Raw genomic sequence first — 21,754 nt, 5'->3', positions numbered from 1 at the left:
TCCATGGTAGACAGGCCGTCGGGTTATACCCAACGACCCACACCTGTGTAAAGTCCCCTCTGCAGAACCTGTGACTTCTTTCTAATTGATAGAATGTGGCAAAGATGATGCAATGTCCCTCTTTTAATCAGATTATGCTACACGGCAAAGGCTAAAGGATTTTGTAGATATGATTAAAATCCCTAACTAGTTGACCTCAAGTTTACCCAAAGGGAGATTATTCTGTTTGGACCTCATTTAATAAGGAAGTAAAAATAAAAGTTAGTCGCTCAGTCATGTCCAACTCTGTGACCCCATGGACTGTACTCCACCAGGCTCCCCTGTTCATGGAATTCCCCAGGCAAGAATAATGGAGAGGGTTGCCATTTCCTTCTCCAGGGGATCTTCCTGACCCAGGGATCGAACCAAGTTCTCCCACACTGCAGGCAGATTCTTTACCATCTGAACCACCAGGGAAGCCACCGTTTAATGAGGGGGGCACCTTAAAAGGGAAGCAGGGAATAAAAGACTTCTAAAGACTGAGAACCTCTCTCTTCATCACTGGCTTTGAAAAAACAAGCCGCCTGTATTCTACAGTTGCAAAGAAATGAACTGTGCCAATAACCAGAGGGAGTTTGGAAGCAGATTTGTTTCTAACTGAGGTTCCTAAAGAGAACACATTGTGGTTAACACTTTGATTTCAGCCTCGTGAGACCCTGCTTAGAGAACCTAGGAAAGCCTTTGCCTGGATTTCTAACCTACAGAGACTGTAAGATAGTAACCTGGCATCAGTTTAAGCTATGAAGTTTGCAGTAATTGTTACTCATAGATTAAAAAAAAAAAGAAAAACCTAATACAAGCCCTGATCTCATTTCTTCATCTCCTTCCCCAGGGTATCCCATTAAATGATGTTCAGCTTTACTAGAAGGAAGGGAAATACAAATTTACATAAGGAGATGCCATTTCATACTCTTTAAAATTGACAAAAATCAAAATGCCTAGCAACCCAATGGAGTAATAAGAAGTGTCACGTATTGCAAGTGGGAATGAAAACTGGTAGAACCATTTCACAGAGGTTTATGATGCTTTTGTGACCTAACAAGTTAACTTTTAACAGCTATTAATACTTTTTACTACATATATTCTGCGTGAAAGTGAAAGTCACTCAGTCGTGTCCAACTGTTTTCTACCCCATGGACTGTAGTCCGTGGAATTCTCCAGGCCAGAATACTGAGGTGGGTAGCCTTTCCCTTCTCCAGGGGTTCTTCCCAACCCAGGGATTGAACCCAGGTCTCCCACATTGCAGGCAGATTCTTTACTAGATGAGCCATCAGGCAAGGCCAAGAATATTGGAGTGGATAGCCTATCCCTTCTCCAGTGGATCTTCCAACCCAGGAATCAAATTGGGGTCTCCTGCATTGCAGGCGGACTCTTTACCAACTGAGCTATGAGAGACTGAAGTAAAAGTCACTCAGTCATGTCTGACTTTTGTGACCTCATGCACTATACAGTCCATGGAATTCCCCAGGCCAGAATACTGGAGTGGATACCTTTCTCTTCTCCAGGGGATTTTCCCGACCCAGGGATCAAACCCAGGTCTCCGCATTGCAGGTGAATTCTTTACCTGCTGAGCCACAAGGTTGCCATAGATTTTATTTTAATGTATATTATTCAGAAACATTTGGTATTTTTGAGTGTTTTAAATTTAAAGTAAGTAGCATACTTTAGTAACTTGATTTTTTACTTAATATTCTGATATTAAAATTCATCTACTTTTATACTTAACAGATTCTTCTTTTTAACTCAGTAAAATATTCCATTATACTACAATATACCACAGTTTATTCATTCTTCAAACTATACTGGGGCAACCACACCTGTATTCATCTTAGGGGCAGTTTCCCTAGTGATTACACTAAAAGTGAAAATTTAAATAAGGCTGAGCATCGCTTTGTATGTTTTTGGTCATTCTATCTTCTTCTTTGCTAAATGCCTTTTCATGTTTTTACCCATTTTCCTGCAGGGTAGTTATTATTTTCCTTGTTGACTTAAAGGGTTACTACAAAGCTAGTGGAGGTGATGGAATGCCAGTTGAGCTATTTCAAATCCTGAAAGATGATGCTGTGAAAGTGCTGCACTCAATATGCCAGCAAATTTGGGAAACTCAGCAGTGGCCACAGGACTGGAAAAGGTCAGTTTTCATTCCAATACCAAAGAAAGGCAATGCCAAAGAATGCTCAAACTACCGCACAATTGCACTCATCTCATACACTAGTAAAGTAATGCTCAAAATTCTCCAAGCCAGGCTTCAGCAATACGTGAACCATGAACTTCCTGATGTTCAAGCTGGTTTTAGAAAAGGCAGAGGAACCAGAGATCAAATTGCCAACATCCGCTGGATCACTGAAAAAGCAAGAGAGTTCCAGAGAAACATCTATTTCTGCTTTATTGACTATGCCAAAGCCTTTGAAAACTTTGGAAAATTCTGAAAGAGATGGGACTACCAGACCACCTGACCTGCCTCTTGAGAAACCTGTATGCTGCTCAGGAAGCAACAGTTAGAACTGGACATGGAACAACAGACTGGTTCCAAATAGGAAAAGGAGTACGACAAGGCTGTATATTGTCACCCTGCTTATTTAACTTCTATGCAGAGTACATCATGAGAAACGCTGGACTGGAAGAAACACAAGCTGGAATCAAGATTACCGGGAGAAATATCAATAACCTCAGATATGCAGATGACACCACCCTTATGGCAGAAAGTGAAGAAGAACTAAAGAGCCTCTTGATGAAGGTGAAAGTGGAGAGTGAAAAAGATGGCTTAAAGCTCAATATTCAGAAAACCAAGATCATGGCATCCAGTCCCATCGCTTCATGGGAAATAGATGGGGAAACAGTGGAAACAGTGTCAGATTTTATTTTTTTGGGCTCCAAAATCACTGCAGATGGTGACTGCAGCCATGAAATGAAAAGACGCTTACTCCTTGGAAGGAAAGTTATGTCCAACCTAGATTGCATATTCAAAAGCAGAGACATCACTTTGCCAACAAAGTTCCGTCTAGTCAAGGCTACGGTTCTTCCTGTGGTCATGTATGGATGTGAGAGTTGGACTGTGAAGAAGGCTGAGCACTGAAGAACTGAATAAATAAATTGAATAAATAAAATAAATTAAATAAATAAATTGAATAAATTCTGAGGAATAAAGCTCTGTCTTCCACAGTGCCTATAAAACACTGAGCTATCAGAACAACAGCAACTGCTATAATTATTATTATTATTGTTAGGGAAGATGAGAATTGCAGAGAAATAACAAACAGAAGGTAGAATATGACAGTCTCCCTATGTGAGACACCAGCTAACTGGTGTCACAAGACAGAGGTGAAGGAGAGATTACATCCAGTCAAGGGCTGCTGGAAATTCAGGGAAGGCTTCACAGAGGAAATGTCATGTAAATGCAGCTTTGGGGGACCTCTTTGGTTGTCCCTGGTGGCTCAGACGGTAAAGTGTCTGCCTGCAATGCGGGAGACCCAGGTTCGATTCCTGGGTCGGGAAGATCCCCTGGAGAAGGAAATGGCAATCCACTCCAGCACTCTTGCCTGGAAAATCCCATGGACAGAGGAGCCTGATAGGCTACAGTCCATGGGGTCGCAAAGAGTCGGACACGACTGAGCGACTTCACTTTCACTTGGTGGTCCAGTGGCTAAGACTCCGAAATCCCAGTGCAGGCGGGCTGGGTTCCATCCCCGGTCAGGGACACAACAAAGACAGAGGATCCCAAGTGCTGCAAGACCCAAGCAGTGAAATAAACAAATAAAAGAATATTTTAAAAATGCAGCTTGGAAGAAGGGTGGGTGGGATATAGATAGTCAAACCTGAGGAGAAAGAAAATTTTGCAAATAAAACCAAAAAATGCCAGGGTATTAAGCAAAATAAAGAAACAAACAAAGAAAACTCCTAGTATTCCAGCTGTGCAGAAGTGTGGGATAACCTGAAAGGGGCTGTCGACATCCTGAAAAGGAACATCAAGACCAGATCAATGGAAGCTCTTGGATGGCTTAGGACTCTGAAGTCAGAATGTGATCAAAGAGCATTTAATCTTTGGAGATATCAAAGTATGATACATTCTGCATGAAATAGAATCCCATGCCCTAAAAAAGGCCCTTGCTGGGTAACCACAGAGTGCTTTGGGCTATGGGATCACACTTGTCACCCAGGAGTCCGTGAACGAATGCCCGGAGGTGGCAGTGGGGAGGACCAGGGACAGTGCCTGTGACTGAGATAAAGGAGTCCAGCAGGTGTGTTCATGGAATCAGGCCCTGGGTCAGCGGCCTATGGAATCCAGCTTGGAGCTGCTCATTGACTCCCATCCCGCACTAGGAGTCAACCAGATATGCATGTTTCCTCTCTTACATGGGATCAGTTCTTAAATAGGATCCAGAAAAGGCAAAGTGCACAGTCTTCTTATAGACAAACCTGGTGGCTCAGTCAGCAAAAGAATCGCTTGCAATGAGGAGATGCAGGTTCGATCCTGGGTCGGGATGATCCCCTGGAGGAGGAAATGGCAATGCACTCCAGTCTTCTTGCCTGGAGAATCCCATGGACAGAGGAGCCTGGCGGGCTACAGTCCATGGGTATGTAAGAATCAGACAGGACTTAGCAACTAAACCACGTACCACCATGGGTCCAGATAATAGTTTCATGAATATTTTCCTTTAAATGTGGGTGAAACACATTTATCTTCAGAAAGTTTGGCTTTGGACAAAATGTGCACCACCAATTGGCCATTTAAATCATAGAATTTGGCTGTACCAAAATATATTGGATTTACAATGATCTTTGTTTCTTGTGTTTTATCTAGATTTTTTTCCTGTTTACTATCACATTATTGTTAACTTCAAAAGGTGTTTTGGGTCTTTCTTACATGAGGAATCTAAAATATTCAAACTCAGAGGAGCAGAGGGTAGAATGGTGGTTCCCAGGGGCTGGGGGGAGATGGAAATAGGGAGGTATTAGTCAAAAGGTACAAAGTTTTACTTATACGAGATGAATACATCTTAGAGAGCTACGGTGCAGCATAGAGCCAATAGTTAAAAAATACTGTACTGAAAATTTATGAAGAGAGTAGATATTATGTTAAATGTTCCTATACAGAAAAAAATTATAAGTACAGAGGGTGAGAAGAAACTTTTGGAGGTGATGGATATGTTTATGACATAGATTGTAGTGATGGCTTCATCAGTTCAGTTTCAGTTCAGTCGCTCAGTCGTGTTCGACTCTTTGTGACCCCATGGACTGCAGCACGCCAGGCCTCCCTGTCCATCACCAACTCCCAGAGTTTGCCCGAACTCATGTCCATTGAGTTGGTGATGCCATCCAGCCATCTCATCCTCTGTCGTCCCCTTCTCCTCCTGCCCTCAATCTTTCCCAGCATCGGGGGCTTTTCAAATGAATCAGTTCTTTGCATCAGGTGGCCAAAGTACTGGAGTTTCAGCTTCAAAATCAGTCCTCCCAATGAACACCCAGGACTGATCTCCTTTAGGATGGACTGGTTGGATCTCCTTGCAGTCCAAGGGACTCTCAAGAGTCTTCTCCAACGCTACAGTTCAAAAGCATCAATTTTTCAGTGCTCAGCTTTCCTTATAGTCCAACTCTAACATCCATACATGAATACTGGAAAAACCATAGCTTTGACTAGATGGACCTTTGTTGGCAAAGTAATGTCTCTGCTTTTTAATATGCTGTCTAAGTTGGTCATAACTTTCCTTCCAAGGAGTAAGCGTCTTTTAATTTCATGGCTGCCGTCACCATCTGCAGTGATTGTGAAGCCCTGAAAAATAAAATCTGACACTGTTTCCCCATCTATTTCCCATGAAGTGATGGGACCGGATGCCATGATCTTCGTTTTCTGAATGTTGAGCTTTAAGCCAACTTTTTCACTCTCCTCTTTCACTTTCATCAAGAGGTTCTTTAGTTCTTCTTCACATTCTGCCATAAGGGTGGTGTCATCTGCATATCTGAGGTTATTGATATTTCTCCCGGCAATCTTGATTTCAGCTTGTGCTTCCTCCAGCCCAGCGTTTCTCATGATGTACTCTGCATAAAAGTTAAATAAGCAGGGTGACAATATACAGCCTTGAAGTACTCCTTTTCCTATTTGGAACCAGTCTGTTGTTCCATGTCCAGTTCTAACTGTTGCTTCCTGACCTGCATATAGATTTCTCAAGAGGCAGGTCAGATGGTCTGGTATTTCCATCTCTTTCAGAATTTTCCACAGTTTATTGTAATCCACACAGTCAAGGCTTCGGCATAGTCAATAAAGCAGAAATAGATGTTTCCCTGGAACTCTCTTGCTTTTTCCATGATCCAGCAGATGTTGCCAATTTGATCTCTGGTTCCTCTGCCTTTCCTAAAACCAGCTTGAACATCAGGAAGTTCACGGATCATGTATTACTGAGGCCTGGCCTGGAGAATTTTGAGCATTACTTTGCTAGCATGTGAGATGAGTGCAGTGTTGTGGTAGTTTGAGCATTCTTTGGCACTGCCTTTCTTTGGGATTGGTTTCATTGATGTATATTTATCTTCAAACTCATCAGGTTGTATACATTAAATATCTATGAAAGTATTGGTCGCTCAGTCATGTCTGACTCTGCAACCCCATTGACTGCAGCCTGCCAGGCTTCTCTGTTCATGGAATTCTCTAGGCAGGAATACTAGAGTGGGTTGCCATTTCCTCCTCCAGGAGCTCTTACCAACCCAGGGATCAAACCCCCAACTCCTGGCAGGTGGATTCTTTACTGTCTGAGCCATCAGGGAAGCCTTGAAATATGTATAGATTTTTGTATGTCAATCACAACTTAATAAAGTGGTTTAAAAATGCTTTGTTCTTATATTATTGTTTTGTTAACAACTGAACATTCCAAAACCTATTTATTTATTCATAAGACAACTGACTTTCAAAAGATAATGAGATCCAGCTGCAAAACTGTATGTATTCAAATTATGAGTCTGAGGTTAGAAACATGCCTATTTTTTTAAAAAAAGCAAGTTCTAGGCTTCAGCATGCTGAATGCCTTTTCTCAACCAGGAAATGATGAGTAATTCTGTTAGCAAAACCAGACGGGCATCATGCCACAAGAAATGTTTATCCCCTCACCTCCATCACCTGTTAGAAAAAAATCCAAAGACATTTCTAAAGGAAAGACAGAGAGCGTTGACAATGAAGTTACCCTATTGCTGTCCTTCTTGGTCTAAAACGATTCTGTTGGTGTTGACTGCCCAGTGAGTGCAGATGGAGCTGAAATGATCTTTGCGAGACCAGCAGCTCTTCTTCATTTTCTGCCAGGACTTTTGTAGTATCTGGCAAGAAGTAAGTAAACAGCAGGTGTGTTCATCATTATCAATTGATTTTTGAGAGCCATTTCTTAAGAGCCATTTCAACATTTCCTCTCATTCTAACCTAATTGGTAGACAGCATAGGAAGCTTTTTAAAACAATGCTATTGTAATGAAAGCTTATTTATCCAGGACTTTATGAACAATGATTAAATTTTTAAAAATATTTATGTGTCTGCATCAGTTCTCAGTTGCAACACGTGTAATCTTCGCTGCGGTGCGTGGGCTTAGCTGCCCTGTGGCATATGGGATCTTAGTCCCCTGACCAGGGATAGAACCTGTGTTCCCTGCACTGAAAAGCAGATCCTTAACCTCTGGACCACCAGGGAGGTCCCCACAATGACTAATTAATCTGACTACCGCAACCTCTTTTAAGACAGAAGATAAAGCAGTATGAAATGGATGAGTTGATAGCTAGCTTTTAATTCTTTATCTCAAATGACTTTCTGGCTGGATGTTTCATGAAAACGTGCTATCTTTTACAAAACAGGGAGATGGGTCTCTGAGAAGTTCCTTGACTTCTTCTAGTACAGAGTGATGGTGGTTCTAACCAGAGACACAAGTCTTAGGACTCCTCATCATATATGTCTGTTGTCTGTCAATTTATGATTTGCAAAGGACACTTGAAATGCTATTTCTCATCAAGAGACTTTTATCTTTGTCAATAAATTAACTGAGGCAATTTTAAATATTCCTATCAATTTGCTGTAATTTTCCCTAAGTAGCTGCTCCAGATGGTGCGTTAGAGACCAGAACACAGGGTATGAAATGTTTTCAGGATACAATGCCATCTCTAATAATACTTCCTTCTAGATAACACGGCCAACCTTTTTCCTTCCTAATACTGTCTAATTAACCAAGAAGGGAGCTGCCAGTAGGAAAATTCCAATGTTCCCCTTCAGAATTGGGGCTTTTTATACAGACTTCAGCACCTGCAAACCTTGGGGAAAACACAGCTCACAGTAGTGAGCAATTTGGCCTTGCTGGTAAAGAAAACATCACACTTCTCATCAGTTTCATTTAGAATTAAACTCGAGTCATTGTTTTGAAGATAATGACAAGTTGCATCATTGATATTTTATGATATGGTTCCAGGGGGCACAAAGCAAACACTGAGGCCCGGACACTTTCCTCTCGTGTTTTGCTCTGTGTTTTGTTTTTGTCTTCCTTTGGTCCCAGTCCTAAGAATCCTTAGCTTGAGCACAGGACTCTTTTGAAAAAGTAAGTCTCTGCTCAGATCTGGTTTATAGGCTCATCCTTGTGGTCACGTCCCGGACGTTTTAGAAACGAGACGGCATATGTGGGCCCCTCAAGGGGCCTGACTTGCACAGTCTTCTCAGGTTGCCTTCTGCAAAATTTCCCTAGTACTTTCTCTTCTTCCCATGAAATTCAACACTATTAGCCTCAGGTCCTTAAAAAATGGAAGAGGCTTGTGGCTGGGCAGCGTCCACAAAGAAGGAACTGGAACCCATTGTCTCCCATCCTTGGCCTTGGGCAGCGCACTCTTCACTGCTGGCAGAGGGAGCTCATGACAGATGGGACGTTAACCACCACTTTCGGAATACAACTTGGCTGTGTCCGGGCCCCGTTTTCAGTTTCTTGGCAGCTTGTTTTGGTAAAAATAAGTCATCAGCGTGAGACGAGTATAGAAGCATCATGTGAATGAGAAAGGTATGCACTGTAAGTGCCTTGTCTGTGATCCAAGATGAGATCTTGCATAGACCTTCTCCTGCCCCACCCAAATCTCTGATGTAATTTAAACAGTCTAACCTGAACACTGAAAAGTCCTTCTGGGATTAGAAAACAATTCTCAGGGATTTCACTGACAGTCCAGTGGTTAATACTCCGTATTTCCATTGCAGGAGTCATGGGTCTGATCCCTGGTTGGGGAACCAAGTTCCCACCTGCCATACGGCCAAAAAAACCAAAAGAATTCTCATTTGGATGCAAAGCCCTGTCTCTGACCATCCTTCTCTCTGGGTCTTCTCCTAAGATGGTGCTGTTGGTATAGGAGGTGGAAAGGGGTGCCACACGACTTCTTGAGTTTGGGGAGAAAGGAGTACTCTGATCTTGTGTTGAATCTGGAGTGTGATCTGGCAACATCTTCCAGCCTCTGGCATGATGTCGCTTGATCAACTGCTTCGAAACCTGCTGCCCAGGGCCAAGGAGCTCATGGTTCCGTGTTCTGGGCAATGCTTCCAGGCGGCACCGGTCAGCTCTCACAGGCGGGCTCGGCGTCTCTGCTTCTTCCACTGCCTGCTGATTCCCCAGTCTTCCTTTTATCCTCCATGTGGTCTACCCTTAGCCTCTGTGTGAGTCACACTGGCCCATTCTACCAGCCCCATGGCAGCTCCACGGGCCCTCAACACGGGAAGGAGAGTGCCGTGGGAAGCCGTTTTCTCTACCTGACCGCACCGTACCTCCAGCTTTATTTGGATGGACTGTTCCTTGCCTAATAGGTGACCCAAATGAACAAGAGTCCACGCGCTGAGTTTAGATAACAACTTTCCGAAGGAAGACTCAGGACATGTTTATCAGGCCATCTCGCTCCCCTCTCTCTCCCTTTTCCTCAGCATCTCATGGCCTTTGCATCATCATCTCAGGGCTGGAAAAGGGCAACTTTCCCGCTCCTCCTCTGCTCTGTCTGCCCCTTCATAAAACTCTAAGCCGAAGAAAAAGATAAACGAATTGAGTTAATCCTTTCTTATGGTAGAATCCTTGCCAGAAAAGCCTTTGTTTTGCTTCATTTGAGTGACATGTCAAATATTTTTTAAAGCTCTAAGTGTTTTACTCTGTTTAGACTAAACCACGGTGTAACTGACAGAAGCTGAACATCAGGTGTCATTGTGTTGTCTGTCGTTAGCTTGTTTTGTGTTCCTTTTATAGAACATCTCAATCCCCTTCCCTCCCTCGGGCAGATGACTACCTGGAATGCCCTGGGAACGAGGCCATGCATTAGGAAAGTCAGAAGTATAAAAGCACGTACATAATTGTTAAATTCTTTCCCCCGTGACATTTATGCTGTCCCAAATCTTCATAGAAATCTACCAGAATAACTTTAATTCTTGATGCCGTTGTCTGGAGGAGGAAAGTAAGATTCACCTTTTAAAAAACAGATTTCACACTGAATCATACTGGCTCCAAAGACCAACCTCCTTTCCTGGGTGACGTGAAGTGAAAGTTGCTCAGTCGTGTCTGACTCTGCAACCCCATGGACTGTAGCCTGCCAGGCTCCTCTGTCCATGGGATTCCCCAGGCAAGAATATTTCAGTGGGTTGCTATTCCCTTCTCTAGGGGATCTTCCCAACCCAGGGATGAAACCCGCATCTGCTGCACCACAGGCAGATTCTTTACTGTCTGAGCCACCAAGGAAGACCAACCATGCTGCTTTGAATAGCTGGAAGTTTAGATACAGATCATGAGCCAAGAGCGGAGGTCAAAAAAGAACCATGTAAATGTCAGCAGCCACATGGACTACAGTATAGAGCCAAAGCAGAGACAAATGTGGTGTCCGATACCGTGGTCCCAGGCAATCTTGGAAGCTTGAAGGTGTAAGTAAATACCAGGCCATTCAGTAGAAGATCTGATTGCTTATTTAATAATAAAAACAGAATCAGCCGATGACTTCATTAAAATGGGGCAGGCTTTGAGGCTCATTCTCTGAATTCTAGTTCAGCTGGGAAGCCCAGAGATCATTCCATAATCTTGTGGAGGAAGGAAGAATACATTCTGCTATTCTGACTTCTGTATTCCAGGCTTCCTACCAAGTCTCCGCTACTCAGGTCAATGTCCTACGATTGGCGTTTAGATAATTTAAAGATACTAGATACTGCATCTCAAGCCTGGTTCATTTTATGTTTATAAACACATGGTTGTGTTTTCAGTTGAAGAGTTTACTCCACGCCCATTTCATTCTCCTCCCTTGTTTTTAATTGATATTATAAAGAATGGTAATGAATGGACAAGAAAGCTGGAGGAACAAATAGCACCCATCTGTGGGCAGGGAGAGGAGGACATTCCTGCGTGAGCATGACCTCAATGGGGCGTTAGAAAGGGAGTGAGGTGGGAAGGACAGCCTTGGGAGAGGAGGTGGCCTGGTGTAGAGTGTGAGAGCCAGACTGGGTAAGAAGGGTGTGTGTGTGGGGTAGGAGTAGGCGCCTGGGAAGTCAGAGCCCTAAGAACATCAGGAGGGGGTCTTCCAGCAGGGACCCGGGGGTGCTGGAGCCCAGGTGTGGTGGGAGAAGCGTCCACATGGAGGAGAGGGTTATGACAGCAATCAAGAGATTGTTTACATACTGGGGAATCAATTAAAGAAGTAACCACGTTAAGGGTAGTGGGAAACAGATTTCTCCCCATCACAGAAGAGAGAAAACTAAACAAGTCCAGGGCTGTTGGACTGGAACTGAAAGTATCAGTGTGAACATTTGGTTTTTCAATATATATCAAGGTAGATAAGAGATACAAATAGATTTAAATATACCGATGAACACACACACACATATAGTCTGGCTGTCTGCTGACAGCATCTTGGTGAACTGATGCTCCAATACCTGTGAGTATCTAGTACTCAGACCTCATTTTTCAACACCGTTCTCCACAAAAAGAAGTCAAGTTTCTTGGAGGACTGGCCAATTCAGGGCTGAGGCAAGGAATGTACCTGATGAAACAGAAAGATCTTTTTTGTGTCCAAAACTAAGAAGGTGCTCAAAGAATGGTAGGGGCACGTCAAAAGGACACAGGGGCTCCTACTGGCCATGCCTGGGACAATCTGTCCTTCAAAATAAATAATCCTACTGGTAGATTATGGGTTTCCCTGGTGGCTCAAGGGTAAAGAATCTGCCTGCCAATGCAGGAGATGGGGGTTCAATCCCTGGATTGGGAAGATCCCCTGGAGAAGGAATGGCAACCCATCCAGTATTCCTGCCTGGGAAATGCCATGGACAGAGGATCCTGGTGGGTTACACAGTCTGTGGGGTCACATGACTTAGTGACTAAACAACAATAACACTGGTAGATGATAACCTATTGAAAAAACTAGGAAACTATGAGTCACACTGATAAATAAATAAGTTTCATGAAGATTGGGGTATTTCTTCTCAAAGTACCTTTGCACGAAAGACTTATTAGTTACAAGGAGAAAGAGAGTCGCCTTGCATTGGAGAGTGTGGCAGAAGACACTTCAGTCAAGTGATCAAGGTGAACACCACCAGTAACAGGAGAAAGTGAAATGATGCCCCACCAATCAAATGCAGGGAGGAGACCTCACCATCACACTGGGATGTTCTCAACAAAGATGCAAAACCTGAATCTAATCACGAGGAAGTGACAGATTACTCTCCACTGAGGGACACTGTACAAGGTACATGCTTATCTTCAGAAGTGCCAAGGTCATGAACTTCAAGGAAGTGTGAGGAACAGTTCAGAGTAAAGGAGAATGAAGAGACCACTATGTGATTCTGAACAGGATCCACTGGCCATAAAGGGCATTCAGTTCAGTCACTCAGTTGTGTCTGAGTCTTTGCGACCCCATGGACTGCAGCACACCAGGCTTCCCTGTTCATCACCAACTCCCAGAGTTTACTCCAACTCATGTGCATTGAGTTGGTGATGCCATCCAACCATCTCATCCTCTGTCGTCCCCTTCTTCTCCCACCTTCAATCTTTCCCAGCATGAGGGTCTTTTCTAATGAGTCAGTTCTTCTCATTAGGTGGCCAAAGTACTGGAGCTTCAGCTTCAGCATCAGTGAATATGCAGCACTGATTTCCTTTAGGATTGAGTCTGGGACAATTAGCAAGGCAGGGGTTCTGGAGCCCAATGATAATTTTGTATCGACATCAATTTCCTGATTTGGAGGTGGTCTTATGGCTCTGTAAGATGCTGCTGTTTGTAGGAAATGCACCCTAAAGTGTCCTGCCATTATGGGGTGTAAGGTTGGTCTCACTATCAATGATTCAGAAAAAAAAGGTCTGTGCTATACTGACACCTTTCATGTGAAAAACAAATCTTTAAATAATATATTAGAAAATACATAAATATGTAAAGAAGTTAAAATTTTTTTGATATTTAACATAAACTTCAGATCCTGGCATATTTATTCCTACAGCTATTATAGGTGATTAGACAAAGGTGTCTAGTCTGATTTGAAGCAGAAAAATGCAACTAGTGTGAAGCTTTAGGTTCAGTTTCTCTGAATTATTATTACTATTATTATCATTATTACTATTCAGTTTAAAACCATTGCAAAATGTATGGAAAAGTTGTAAGAACAGTACACCTTTAACAGTACTCCATAAACCTTTAAACTTCACCTAGATTCAACACTTGTTAACATTTTACGAGATTCAGTTTTTCCCCTGTTTTTTCTTTTATCTGAACTATCTTGTGACAAGTTGCAGACAACACACCCCTTTCCCCTTAAACCTTTCTGCCTCTATCTAGAGAGGCAAAATATATAAGACATATAAAATTTATTTAATTGGAGGCTAATTACTTTACAATACTGTGATGGTTTTTGCCATACACTGACATGAATCAGCCACAGGTGTACATGTGTCCCCCATCCCGAACCCCCCGCCCACCTCCCTCCCCATCCCATCCCTCTGGGTTGTTCCAGTGTACTGGCTTTGAGTGCCCTGCTTCATGCATCAAACTTGGACTGGTCATCTATTTCACATATCTTTATACAGAGCTATCTACCTATCTATATGCATGCGTGCATGCTCAGTTGCTTCAGTCATGTCCAACTCTTTGTGATCCTATAGACTGCAGCCCACCAGACTCCTCTGTCCATGGAATTCTCCAGGCAAGAATACTGGAGTGGGTTGCCATGCCCTCCTCCAGGGGAGCTTCCCGACCCAGGGATTGAACCTGTGTCTCCTGCATAGCAGGTGGATTCTTCACCACTGAGCCACTGGGGAAGCCCATATATCTACCTATATATAGATATACACATATTTATATAAGTATATTCTTCTACATAACCACAGTACAATGATCAAATTCAGGAACTGCAGCATTGATATAATATAAAGAGTCCATACTTTAATTCTGACAATCATCCCAATAATTTCCATATTTCTTAGTGCAAGATCCAATCCAGGTTCAAGTATCACATTAGACTGTCATGTCCCCTTCATCTGAAACAGTCACCAGACTTTCCTTGTCTCTCGTGATATTGACAGTTGCTTTGTGAAGCTTCTCTCCGTGTGGGCATGGTGTCTTTCTCTAGATTATTTTTCTTTTACTTTCTCTTTTCTTTGCCTTTACTATAACAGGTTTTCCCACCTGTTATAGATAGCCCTTTTTCTACGTTCTTGCATCCCACCAAATCCCAGAAATAGACAGTTGTTTTGCTGGGCAGATTGCTCAGTTCAGTTCAGTTCAGTCGCTCAGTCATGTCCAACTCTTTGCAACCATACCCATGAACCGCAGCACGCCCGGTCTCCCTGTCCATTACCAACTCCCGGAGTCGACCCAAACCCATGTCCATTGAGTCAGTGATGCCATCCAACCATCTCATCCTCTGTCGTCCCCTTCTCCTCCTGCCCTCAATCTTTCCCAGCATCAGGGTCTTTTCCAATGAGGCAACTCTTCACATGAGGTGGCCAAAGTATTGGAGTTTCACCCTCAGCATCAGTCCTTCCAATGAACACCCAGGACAGATCTCCTTTAGGATGGACTGGTTGGATCTCCTTGCAGTCCAAGGGACTCTCAAGAGTCTTCTCCAATACCACAGTTCAAAAGCATCAATTTTTCAGTGCTCAGCTTTCTTTATAGTTCAACTCTCACATCCATACATGACCACTGGAAAAACCATAGCCTTGACTAGACGGACCTTTGTTGGCAAAGTAATGTCTCTGCTTTTTAATATGCTGTCTAGGTTGGTCATAACTTTCCTTCCAAGGAGTAAGCGTCTTTTAATTTCATGGTTGAAATCACCATCTGCAGTGATTGTGGAGCCCAGAAAAATAAAGTCAGCCACTGTTTTCACTGTTTCCCCATTTATTTGCCATGAAGTGATGGGACCGGATGCCATGATCTTAGTTTTCTGAATGTTGAGCTTTAAGCCAACTTTTTCACTCTCCTCTTTCACTTCATCAATAGGCTCTTTAGTTCTTCTTCACTTTCTGCCATAAGGGTGGTGTCATCTACATTATCTGAGGTTATTGATGTTTCTCCTGACAATCTTGATTCCAGCTTGTGCTTCTTCCAGCCCAGTGTTTGTCATGACGTATTCTGCATAGAAGTTAAATAAGCAGGGTGACAATATACAGCCTTGATGTACTCCTTTTCCTATTTGGAACCAGTCTGTTGTTCCATGTCTAGTTCTAACTGTTGCTTCCTGACCTGCATACAGGTTTCTCAAGAGGCAGGTCAGGTGGTCTGGTATTCCCATCTCTTTCAGAATTTTCCACAGTTTATTGTGATCCACACAGTCAAGGCTTTGGCATAGTCAATAAAGCAGAAATAGATGTTTCCCTGGAACTCTCTTGCTTTTTCCATGATTCAGAGGATGTTGGCAATTTGATCTCTGGTTCCTCTGCCTTTTCTAAAACCAGCTTGAAAGCCTGGGTTGGAGAATTTTAAGCATCACTTTACTAGCATGTGAGATGAGTGCAATTGTGCAGTAGTTTGAGCATTCTTTGGCATTGCCTTTCTTTGGGATTGGAATGAAAACTGACCTTTTCCAGTCCTGTGGCCACTGCTGAGTTTTCCAAATTTGCTGGCATATTGAGTAAAGCACTTTCACAGCATCATCTTTCAGGATTTGAAACAGCTCAACTGGAATTCCATCACCTCCACTAGCTTTGTTCATAGTGATGCTTCCTAAGGCCCACTTGACTTCACATTTCAGGATGTCTGGCTCTAGATGACTGATCACACCATTGTGATTATCTGGGTCATGAAGATCTTTTTTGTACAGTTCTTCTGTGTATTCCTGCCACCTCTTCTTAGTATCTTCTGATTCTGTTAGGTCCCTATCATTTCTGTCCTTTGTTGAGCCCATCTTTGCATGAAATGTTCCCTTGGTATCTCTAATTTTCTTGAAGAGATCTCTAGTATTTTCCATTCTATTGTTTTCCTCTATTTCTTTTCATTGATCGCTGAGGAAGGCTTTCTTATCTCTCCTTGCTATTGTTTGGAACTCTGCATTCAAATGGGTATATCTTTCCTCCTCTCCTTTGCTTTTTGCTTCCCTTCTTTTCACAGCTATTTGTAAGGCCTCCTCAGACAGCCATTTTGCTTTTTTGCATTTCTTTTTCTTGGGGATGGTCTTGCTTCCTGTCTCCTGTACAATGTCATGAACCTCCATCCATAGTTTATCAGGCACTCTGTCTATCATATCTAGTCCCTTAAATTTATTTCTCACTTCCACTGTATAGTCATTAGGGATTTGATTTAGGTCATACCTGAATGGTTTAATGGTTTTCTCCACTTTTTTCAATTTCAGTCTGAATTTGGCAATAAGGAGTTCATGATCTGAGCCACAGTCAGCTGCTGGTCTTGTTTTTACTGACTGTATAGATTGTTCACAACATACAATTTATTCTAATTTTTTAAAAATTTGCTGGATGAACCATGGATCAATCTCTGAGAAGTTTCAACAATTTAGAATTGTATGAGGACCACAAACAGATTTGTTGAAAAGAACTCAGTTCACAGTTGGAATGAACTCTTTATCACTGACTAAAGAACTACGATAACTCTATACAGCAAGATACAGATTATGGGCTCACGAACCATCACACCCACAGTATGAGATCGGTGTTAATTACCAACCGCGTCTTTCTAGAGCACCTCTAAACCTCTTAGCCTGGAGGAATCAGAGTACGGATTCTGTTCCAAAGGGTCTTCATCGTGTTGACTCCTTGTTGAGCTCTCACACTGGTTCCTTCCTTAATAACAGTGCACTGCTGTGTTGTAAGGAGACGTGTAATATATAACGTGAAAAGACAGACAACTAATTGTAAGGAAAGATAAAACAACCTGAGACCAAAGGAGCTATTAAGTGGGCTTCATTTCAGGGAAGGCAGGGTGAGGTGGGTAGGAATATGCTAAGTAGAGAAACAGAATATAATGTGCTAATTATGTAACAAAACAGCCACCTCATTTAGCAGTGTCATAACCTCAAGGTTCTCACAGTCTTTTCATGCCTGCCAATATGGGTAACTGTTAGCTTATAAACCATGAACATGGTAATGGACAATTTAATAATATTGGGAATATGTGTCTGGCTGGAAGAATTGTGCCCTAATCATCTGCATATTTCCCCTCGATATCCAGATAAATTATACTATATATAAAACCTAGCAGTATTAGTACACATATCCTTCTACTAAAACAACTCTTAGCTTGCCAGATGGAAAGGTCATTGAATAAACATTTAAACAAGCATTTAACGACATTAATATTATTTGCTAATATTTTAAAAGTGCTCTCCTATGAATAAGGGCATTTTGTTTTAATTAGCTTCAGATGCAAAACACAGGACTTCAGAGAGTTTAGCTAGGCCTGCCTCCCTTTGGCTTCTGAGTCTGTGCTGCCACCTGGTGCTCTCTGAGGGCCTCAAACTTGGACACAAATGAGTTTGGTATTTCCTGCTGCCTGCTGGACATTAAACAGGGTGTGTCTCTCACTGCAGCCTCTCCCTGTCTCGCTGAAGACGCCGCATCTTCTCACCCCGGACTTTCCTATTCCTGCTACTGTTCCCAACACTGGGCACAATGCTGACACACCCAGTGCCTGACTCATCGATGCCTCTTAGCTGAATGAATGAATGACGCTTGTTATCCAGGCTAGAAAACATGAAGCCATTTTTAATGGCTGCTTCTTTTCTGCCCCCATCAAATGGTCAAGACTCTCTTTACCTTCTGCCACCCCTTAGTTTAAATCTTTACAGTGTCACGTCTAGACTAATTCTCACTTATGTGCCTCCTCTTCCAACTGAAATCTCCCCCTCTTCTTCTTTCTGCCAGTATCTTATTTTTCTTGAATGCCTGTTGCCTTTGCTTTCTGTACCAGAGATCTATAAGGAGGAGGTAGTCAAGAAGATAAGGCTTCAGTAGATATGGGTCTGAATACCAATTCTGTCCCTCACAAACTGGGTAAGTTAAACACATTAATCTCCTTAAACTTTAATTTCTTCATCTGTAAAATGGGAGTAAATAATCAGTTGTTCCAGGCATATAAACGTAAAGTGAGGCAGAGCAAGACCGGTTATTTTTAAATACTTCTTTCATCTGAGTCACTGGTCAAGGCAGAATAATATTTCTTACAGAGAGAATTGCTCTTTTGTTTAGAAAATATTGTGTCTTTGGGTTTGAAAGGCAAACCTACATTTCTTATTCTCCTGCCACAGAAGTCTAGATCATGCAAAGAACTGAATTCAAAGAGAGCTAACGTTCTCTGCTGAATACAGTATTTGAAATCAGGTATCTCTAGCCAGCCCAGGAAAGAGGGCATAAGGTTGATGAGGCTGAAATATGGAGAGAAGGTGGGGTAAGTAGAAGGGGACTTTGGAGGGAAGAGAAAGTATTCATTGTAAAATATTCAATCTTAGGCTATTTTCTATTCTGTACTTAATTTTTCCCTTTATTTTTTCCCTCTAACTTTCAGAAAAGTTTGTTGCTATAATATATGTGTGGGAGTGAGGTTTTAATTAATGAAGAAGAAGGGAAGACTTTCTGAGTGGGCTTAAGAGGGAAGAGGATCAGCATAAAAGGGATGGCTCAGAGGGGTGTGCTTTAGACTCAATTCAGGAGGGGGAATCTGGGGAGAGGAGGCAGGAGAATGTAACACTCACCACCCACTCTGTCTTCCTCAAGACACACTGAGGAAGCCTCCCAAGAAAAAGGAGCCCTGCCGCATTGCTGGTGGGAATGTAAATTCATGCAGTCATCATGGAGAACAGTACGGAAATTCCTTAAACAACTGAAAACAAAGCTACTACCACATGATCCAGCAATTTCAGTCCTGGGCATTTATGCAGAAAAGATGAAAACTCTTAATTCGAAAAGATAGATGCATCCCAATGTTCACAGGAGCTCTATTCACAATAGCCAAGACATAGAAGCAACTTAAGTGTCCACTGACAGATGAATGAATAAAGAAGATGTGGTACCTATATATGGTGGAATATTATTCAGCCATTAGAAATGGAATAATGCTGTTTGCAGCAACATGGATGGACCTAAGTGAAGGAAGTCAGACCCAGAAAGAGAAGTATCATATGCATCACTCATTTGTGGAATCAAAAAAATGGTACAAATGAACCAATTTACAAAACGGAAATAGATCACAGACACAGAAAACAAACTTACACTTATCAAAGGGGAAAGTGGAGGGGGATAAACTAGGAGTTTGGGATTAACAGATGCACATTACTATATATGACATGGATAAGCAACAGGGATTTACTGTATAGCACGGGGAACTATATGCAATATCTTTATATAAATATATACAACATCCTTATATATATAATGGAAAGAATCTGAAAAAGAAGACATATACATGTATTGTGTGTATATATATATATATATATATATATACACACAGTATATTTATATGTGTGTATGTGTGCTCAGTCACTCAGTCGTGTCCAACTCTTTGCAACCCCATGGACTGTAGCCTGCCAGGCTCCTCTGCCCATGGAATTTTCCAGGCAACAATACTGGAGTGGGTTGCCACTGCCTACTTCAGGGGATCTTCGTGACACAGGGATCTAATCTGTGTCTCTTGTGTCTACCACATGGCAGGCAGATTCTTTACCACTGTATCATCTGGGAAGTCATGTATGTATATATATATATATATATGCTCTCTCTCTATATATATACATAGAGAGAGAGAGAGCATATATTTACGTATGTATATTTTCAAATGTAACTCATATGCATATGAAAATACATATAAATGTATATATATATTATACATACCTCATATATTACACATACATATATATATATATCTTTTTCAGATTCTTTCTGCTATAGGTTATTACAAGATGTTGAATATAGTTTCCTGTGCTATGCAGAAAATCCTTATTGCTATATATATATATATATATATAACATGTATGTATATATATATGGAGAAGGCGGTGGCACCCCACTCCAGTGCTCTTGCCTGGAAGGTCCCATGGACGGAGGAGCCCGGTAGGCTGCAGTCCATGGGGTCGAGGAGAGTCGGACACGACTGAGCGACTTCACTTTCACGCATTGGAGAAGGAAATGGCAACCCACTCCAGTGTTCTTGCCTGGAGAGTCCCAGGGATGGGGGAGCCTGGTGGGCTGCCGTCTATGGGGTCGCACAGAGTCGGACATGACTGAGGTGACCTAGCAGTAGCAGCAGCATATATATATAGTGTGTGTGTATATATATACACATACACACATACACAAATATGCATAATGTGGTTCCCTGATGGCTCAGCAGTAAAGAATCTGCCTACAATGAAGGAGATACAGAAGACGTGGGTTCGATCCTTAGATTGGAAAGATCGCTTGGAGGAGGGCATGGCAATCCACTCCAGTACTCTTGCCAGGAAAATCCCATGGACAGAGGAGCCTGGCAGGCTACAGTCCATGAGGCTGCAAAGAGTCGGACACAAGTTAGTGACTGAGCATGCATGCACAGAGCGTGCATAATACATATACATATAAAACTGAAGCACTTTTTTATATGTCTGAAACTAACACAACATTGTAAATCAACTATACTTCAATTTTAAAAAAGCCCACCTCCCCCCAATATTGTGTCAGACTTTGCACATTATGAAGGATAGAAGCTCCAGGCGTTTTATCTCAACATTAAAAAAACAGGCCCACAGAAAGCCAAAGGACATGGCACCAACTGAGTTACATTTGAAAATCAGTTCACGTGATGCCTAAGAGAAAGGAAGCACTCAAATAGAGTATGGTAAGAATAACAACTGTGTCACTATCGAGCCACTATCATTCCCATTTATTCAGAATCTTGTATGTGGGTGTCATAGTCCATCTCTTAAAGTGTTGAAATGAATTTCTGATTATCTCTTCGTGTGCACTGGTATTTTTATCTCCACATGGGTTTCTCTCCAATACAGTTTAGACTCTAGAGACTGAAGGCCATCGCCGGGTTTTCTATATATGCTCCAAAGCTCCTAATCTGATATGCTGTACAGAATAAATTCTCAAAATACTTTTGATTGAGCTGTCCCGGTGTGTGGCGCTAACTCTGCATTTACGTATTCCACTGATTCCATCCAGGAATAACCTGGACAACTTAACCTTTAGATGTTCTCCAACTCTCAGCTCCCTCCCCTTCCAAACCTTTAAGGACGGGCTCCCCTGACAGAGAAATACATGCTTGTAGATTATACTTTTTGTCATTCTTGAAA

The sequence above is a fragment of the Bos taurus genome, chromosome 27, assembly GCF_002263795.3.
Source record: "Bos taurus isolate L1 Dominette 01449 registration number 42190680 breed Hereford chromosome 27, ARS-UCD2.0, whole genome shotgun sequence".
NCBI classification, from domain to species: Eukaryota; Metazoa; Chordata; class Mammalia; order Artiodactyla; family Bovidae; genus Bos; species Bos taurus.
Note: the sequence above shows the minus strand (reverse complement) of the source record.